The sequence below is a fragment of the Zingiber officinale genome, chromosome 2A, assembly GCF_018446385.1.
Source record: "Zingiber officinale cultivar Zhangliang chromosome 2A, Zo_v1.1, whole genome shotgun sequence".
Lineage (NCBI taxonomy): Eukaryota > Viridiplantae > Streptophyta > Magnoliopsida > Zingiberales > Zingiberaceae > Zingiber > Zingiber officinale.
Genome location: NC_055988.1, coordinates 30460543 through 30467614, shown reverse-complemented (window position 1 = coordinate 30467614; position 7072 = coordinate 30460543). Strand labels below are relative to the sequence as shown.

Sequence of the window (7072 nt, the reverse complement as noted above, 5' to 3'; positions counted from 1 at the left end):
CATAGGGAGTTGTTACGCTCCGCAAGTGTACGGAAATGTCGCAAGTAATATAAAAGATTATCGTATCCACAGGGACTGGAATAAGCACTAGAAATGCCTCAATGCGAATTAGCTAAACAACTATCCAATCATTTCAAAAGCAAAGTAAAGGTAAACAAATCTAGTCTTAAAGATCAACAAACAAGAGTCTAGTGTTTTGGGTTATGATAAAGGGGAGATTCTAGGAGTTTCGGTTTCTTTGTAAGATTTCTTGAATGTAAATGGTTCACCAATTCTTATCCCTCAATTGCCAAACATGTAGAAAGTTGTCGGTTCCCTCTTGCAATAGACAACCGGCTAAGGACTGAGAAATGTATCTAAATAGGATTAATTAGACATAAACCTATGTTGTCCTTACACAGAAGTGCACCTATTACTATGCCTTCCTCGGATATCAACGTAGAAGCCCACGACTCATTAATCTATCAAGATACAAGAAGCTAATCATAAAATCCATCCTACTCTCTTGAATATCCCTATTTCCTCTTCAAGATTATCTCTTAAACGTCCTTACACGGGCTTGCAACTGTCACGTGGATCCCTCGGATGATCGAGTGAGAGTTTATCTTTACAAAGTCCATAAGAAATCCAAACAATCAATCAAGAATGAGAATTAAGCACAAATCACCATCAATCATTCAAGATCTAATTGATACAAGCAAGATAATGTCATTGAAACAAGAAAATGGCAAATCCATAAGAGATTACATCAATCCATCATACAAATACTCCCTTAATCCTAGAATAGAAGATCTACTCCATGAATCGAGGAAGAAAACCCGAAGAAATAGAGATTACAAGCATTCCTTGAATCCCCAATCCAAGAAAACAAGAAGAGGGGAAAAGAGAAAACTTATCTATGAAGAAGCCTTGTCTTCGGATCCAATCCTCGCTCCGGAGCCGGAATCGTCGAGATCTCCCCTTGAATCGCCCAGAAATCCTCCCAAGAATGGGAGGAAACCACCAAATCTTGCTTTCTCCCAAAGGGGGAGAGATCTCCTTTCAATTCATGAAGAAGGGTTTAAATAGAGGAGGGAATCGGGCGCCACACGGCCCCGTGACACGGCCGTGTGAGATTCACACGGCCATGTCCAGTTCCCTCTCTGCCAAAGCTGCACGGCCGTGTGACCCCACACGGCCAGAACCCTTCTGCTCTCTGGAAATGCTACACGGCCGTGTGGTGCACACGGCCACAGCCTGCTTAGTCTCTGGAAACGCTACACGGCCGTGTGGTGCACACGGCCGCAGCCTGCTTGGTCTCTGGAAATCTCACACGGCCGTGTAGATCCACACGGCCCTGTAAGGCTTCTGCTCTGGTTGGCTTCAAATCTTGACACGGCCGTGCGAGGTTCACACGGCCATGTCATCTTCCTCTTCTGTTGGTGCCAAACTCCACACGGCCCGAGCTCCATACCAGTGCAGGGCCGTGTGAGGTACACGGCCCGGTGCTTTCTCCCTTCGTTTCCTCCAATGGATGCTCAAAGATGTAGATTCTTCACCAAATCGACTCCTGTGTACAGAAAATGCACAAAAAGCAGATCTCCGAACCAAAAGAGTAAATATGCTAAAAGGAAAGCTGGAAGTATAAAAATGCATAGATCAAGCATGCTCAAAGTATGTAAATGTGCGTAAAAACATGCATAAAAGAGTATATAATCTACGCACATCACACCCCCAGACTTAAACCTTTGCTTGTCCTCAAGCAAAATGCTGCAGTCTAAATTCATATGTTCTACAACACATTCATAAAACCCAGTGCACTTTCCTAATTCTATCAAAAAGTTTCATTAACAAGCATGATCATGGAAACAAGTAAAGTATGGTTCAAGCATAAGAATCTTGTGCGCAGTGTAAAAGTAACTCAACACCCTTCAAGTTTCAATCCATGTCTTAGTCAAGTCGTCATCAAATTTGAATTCCTAATGTTTCCAGTGAAAGACAAGTAACCAGTGATAGGCACTTACTTACCATTCACTTGGTTCATATTTCTCAACTAACCCAAGATCTCAAAGGTGTGCTCAATCTCAAGAGAAGCTAAACAGTCATTTCCCCAGTAACCTAACTCGGTCTCAAAGGGGTGACTTGCTAGATTCCACTCATGACAACTGTTTTTTATATCCCTTATTGTTCATTTTTTTTTTTATAAGTGTTTGCATTGTGCAAAACTTATTCACAAATGTACTTTTAGCACACATGTTGGGATATTTTGATTTTTCCAAATGAGCTTTAATGATTTGAGCCTCATCCAGTAACCAAAATGAAAGTTGAGAAATCACCATGGAAACCAAGTACTAAGCAAACAAGATGAATCATGACTATTTCAATGACATCAACTATTCAAGCATCAAGCACAAGTGTAGTGAAGATAAAATCCTTAAGGTTGAACCAAAACTAAAACTCATCACCATAAGATTCTTAGCTTATTAATGCTTCCCAAGATAGAAAAAAGAACTACACAAAGTTTACTACTAGCAACATTCGAACATCATGAATCAAGCCAATAATCGTGCTAACATTTCACTTGAATCCAAGAAAGCATATAAGTGAAGTTTTGATGTTCTCAAGATGTATGCCACAAAAAATCAAAACACAATGCAAGACATAAGCAAAAACAAAAACAAACAAAGCAAATCAAATGCATCTAATGCATCCCCCCAGACTTAAATTTTTCATTGTCCCAATGAAAACTAAAAACAACGTGGAGGAGATTTTAAAAGAAGTTACCAAGTGATGAGCTCCAAATGGTTGACGTTCATGTTTTTAAAGATACTCCTCCATCCAATACTCACATTCCTCCACAACTTTGAATTCTACAACAATAAGATAGACAAGAAAAATTAAGTAGAGGATACATGTTTATTATAAAGAGAGAACTAAAGACATAAAAGAAAATAAGGAAAATAAACTTGGGTTGCCTCCCAAGAAGCGCTTGTTTAAGGTCATTAGCTCGACCACCTCATTAGATTCATCTAAATCTTGCTCTTGGAGGGGTAAGATATTTTAGAACCCTCCTACCAAGGGCTCTTATTATGGAGGGAGCTTTCATCAAAGGAGCTACAAAGTAAAGTATAACTCTCTCCATCTTCGTCTTCTTGGAAATTTTTTCAGGTGGTCGAAGACGGTTCAGATTGAGCTTCCAATTATTGGCCCATGTGAAATCTGCACATCCAAAAGAAAAACAAATCTCCCACAAGCATGTTATATAGTATAGAGCTAGAACCATATCAAGATAAGATGAATAAGTAATAAAAACTGAATCACATCCAACAAAGTCAATTATAGGTACCTCCATAAAGTTTTCCAAAAGATCACAAGAAATACTAACCTTACTTTGTTGAGAAATACCTGAAATTTCTAAACATGTAGATGTGACTTCCTCTGAATCAAATGATGGTTCTGGCTCTAGCTTAGGTGTTGATGATATCAATGATGGTGATTCTCGAGACTCTACTAGCTCTGTATAAGTCCCTACACATTGTTCCACAACATGATCAATTCTTAAAACCTCTAAGGGTTGTCTTGACAAAGGTGGTGATCCTTGAGATGTTGCTTCCACAACACAGCTCCCTACACATTCTTCCATATCATCATCATCAACACATACATCAAAAAATAAACCAACATCTATGTCCTCAATAGGAGAATCAATAACAAGAGGATCAATAACTTCACTTGCAGTTTTAAGTTGATCTACCACATCACATTCATCATCTGAAAATTCGATGTCACTATAACACCTTATAAAATTTTGAGGTAGATCTGAAAACTTATTTACCACTACATTATCAATAAAATCCTCATCTGAAAAATCTTCATCTTCGTATATATTCAAAAATCTACACTCAACCATATTAGTGTCACAGGATTTGCCGAAGTCTTTATTTTCATTGACCCCCACTAACCTTTGTGGAAAAGGAACCCTTAGTGAAGGTCCTGGGAAAGACTGAACTCCCTTTTTCCCAAATTCCCTTTGAGCTTTTGGAGGAGGTCCAACTTGCTTATCTAATGTTGGTGTGATTAACTGTTGAGGGAAAGGTACTTCTGGCCTTTGGGAACTTCCTAGAGAAATGGAATTGAGTTCTTGTGATCTTCTATTATTCTTCTCCTCAATTCTAAACATGTCATTCTTCAGAAGTTCTTCATGATTTTTGCCACTTCTCAACCCGACATCATCACACTTTTCATTAGATCTTGACTGTGTAGGAGGGGGATCTTCTTTAAACCATTTTGAAACAATACTATCAAGCTTTGCCCCCAAATGTTTGAACTCCTCACTCTGTGACTTGTGAATTTCAACATTTTTAGGTGGTTGAATTTCATTTTGTTTGACAGACTCTCTTACATTCATAGCTTGCACTTTTTGAATATCTGAGGGAAATTCCATCCAACTTTTGTTCGACCATTCATGGAGGTTCAATGTCACTTGATCAATTAACGAATAAGCTTCATCTACACTTTTGTCCATAAAAGAACCTCCAGCTGATGAATCCAATAAAGTCTTGTCTAAGAAAGAAATTCCCCCATAGAATATGTGCAAAATCAACCATTTTTCAAAACCATGATGAGGGCACTGTCTTTGAAGACTCTTGAATCTATCTCATGCTTCAAATAATGATTCTCCATATGCCTGAGAAAAATTTGTTATGCAATTCCTCATATACACCGTTCTACTTGGAGGGAAAAAATGATTCAGAAATTGCTTCTCCAATTGTTCCCAACTTGTGATGCTTTGAGGACAGAGAGAATATAGCCAAGTCCTTGCTTTATCCTTGATCTGGAAATGTCATCAATCGAACTGCATCTGCTGATACTCCTTCACATTTCACCAAATCACAAATCTCTAAAAATGTTTCAAGATGCAGATAAGGACTTTCTGATACTTCTCCTCCAAATTTGTGACCTTGTATCATAAAAATTATCTCTGGGTCTAGTTGGAAACTTTCTGCTTCAATTTGAGGTTGCACAATGGGAGATAAAAAATCTTGCGGAAAAGGGTGTAGAAAAACTTCTCATGGGCCTGCTTGACATGTTAGTGCTCATGGATATTCAAGAAGAAAAAGAAAATTATCAAGAATCAAAAATAAGAAATAAAATGCAATATGAAAAGCAAGAAAGCAAATGCAGAATTTAAATTGCAAGAAAGAAAGTGTATAATGAAAACAAGAAAGAAAAGATAAAAGGAAAAAGAAAAATATCTAGAATAATTCATATGCTAAAAATTGCAAGATATGTTTACAAAAGAAAATAAGAAAGAAACTAGATCAAAAGAGAAAACAGAGAAAAGTTAGATTAGAGTGCTAGAAATCAAGAATGCAAAGTTAGAATTAGAATTAGAATTGCAACAAAAAGAATTGTCAAGAATGTTATTCAAGAAAAGAAAAGCTTATAGAAACAGAATTCTAAAGTTACAACTATGAAAATGTAAAGAAAGAAAGAAAAGTTATGTTTAGTCTAACTCAATTGATAATTCCTAATGTTATAGCGCAGTCCCCGGCAACAGCGCCAAAAACTTGTCACGCTCCGCAAGTGTACGGAAATGTCGCAAGTAATATAAAAGATTATCGTATCCACAGGGACTGGAATAAGCACTAGAAATGCCTCAATGCGAATTAGCTAAACAACTATCCAATCATTTCAAAAGCAAAGTAAAGGTAAACAAATCTAGTCTTAAAGATCAACAAACAAGAGTCTAGTGTTTTGGGTTATGATAAAGGGAGATTCTAGGAGTTTCGGTTTCTTTGTAAGATTTCTTGAATGTAAATGGTTCACCAATTCTTATCCCTCAATTGCCAAACATGTAGAAAGTTGCCGATTCCCTCTTGCAATAGACAACCGGCTAAGGACTGAGAAATGTATCTAAATAGGATTAATTAGACATAAACCTATGTTGTCCTTACACAGAAGTGCACCTATTACTATGCCTTCCTCGGATATCAACGTAGAAGCCCACGACTCATTAATCTATCAAGATACAAGAAGCTAATCATAAAATCCATCCTACTCTCTTGAATATCCCTATTTCCTCTTCAAGATTATCTCTCAAACGTCCTTACACGGGCTTGCACCTGTCACGTGGATCCCTCGGATGATCGAGTGAGAGTTTATCTTTACAAAGTCCATAAGAAATCCAAACAATCAATCAAGAATGAGAATTAAGCACAAATCACCATCAATCATTCAAGATCTAATTGATACAAGCAAGATAATGTCATTGAAACAAGAAAATGGCAAATCCATAAGAGATTACATCAATCCATCATACAAATACTCCCTTAATCCTAGAATAGAAGATCTACTCCATGAATCGAGGAAGAAAACCCGAAGAAATAGAGATTACAAGCATTCCTTGAATCCCCAATCCAAGAAAACAAGAAGAGGGGAAAAGAAAACTTATCTATGAAGAAGCCTTGTCTTCGGATCCAATCCTCGCTCCGGAGCCGAAATCGTCGAGATCTCCCTTGAATCGCCTGAAATCCTCCCAAGAATGGGAGGAAACCACCAAATCTTGCTTTCTCCCAAAGGGAGAGATCTCCTTTCAATTCATGAAGAAGGGTTTAAATAGAGGAGGAATCGGGCGCCACACGGCCCGTGACAGTGTGAGATTCACACCATGTCCATTCCCTCTCGCCACTGCAGTAGTGTGACCCCACGGCCGAACCCTCGCTCTCTGGAAATGCTACAGTGTGGTGCACACGCCACCGCTTAGTCTCGAAGCGCTACAGTGTGGTGCACAGCACCTGCTGGTCTCTGGAAATCTCACTGCGTGTAGATCCACACCTGTAAGGCTTCACTCTGGTTGGCTTCAAATCTTGACACGGCCGTGCGAGGTTCACACGGCCATGTCATCTTCCTCTTCTGTTGGTGCCAAACTCCACACGGCCCGAGCTCCATACCAGTGCAGGGCCGTGTGAGGTACACGGCCCGGTGCTTTGTCCCTTCGTTTCCTCCAATGGATGCTCAAAGATGTAGATTCTTCACCAAATCGACTCCTGTGTACAGAAAATGCACAAAAAGCAGATCTCCGAACCAAAAG

General features: G+C 38.9%; 1 non-coding gene across 1 annotated transcript; it reads left to right on the top strand.

Moving 5' to 3' along the window:
* The first annotated feature begins 4592 nt into the window (after positions 1–4592).
* Positions 4593–4698, top strand: LOC122044581. Its single transcript, XR_006129614.1, has one exon. It is a non-coding gene; the product is annotated as a small nucleolar RNA R71 (small nucleolar RNA).
* Positions 4699–7072: the final 2374 nt, after the last annotated feature.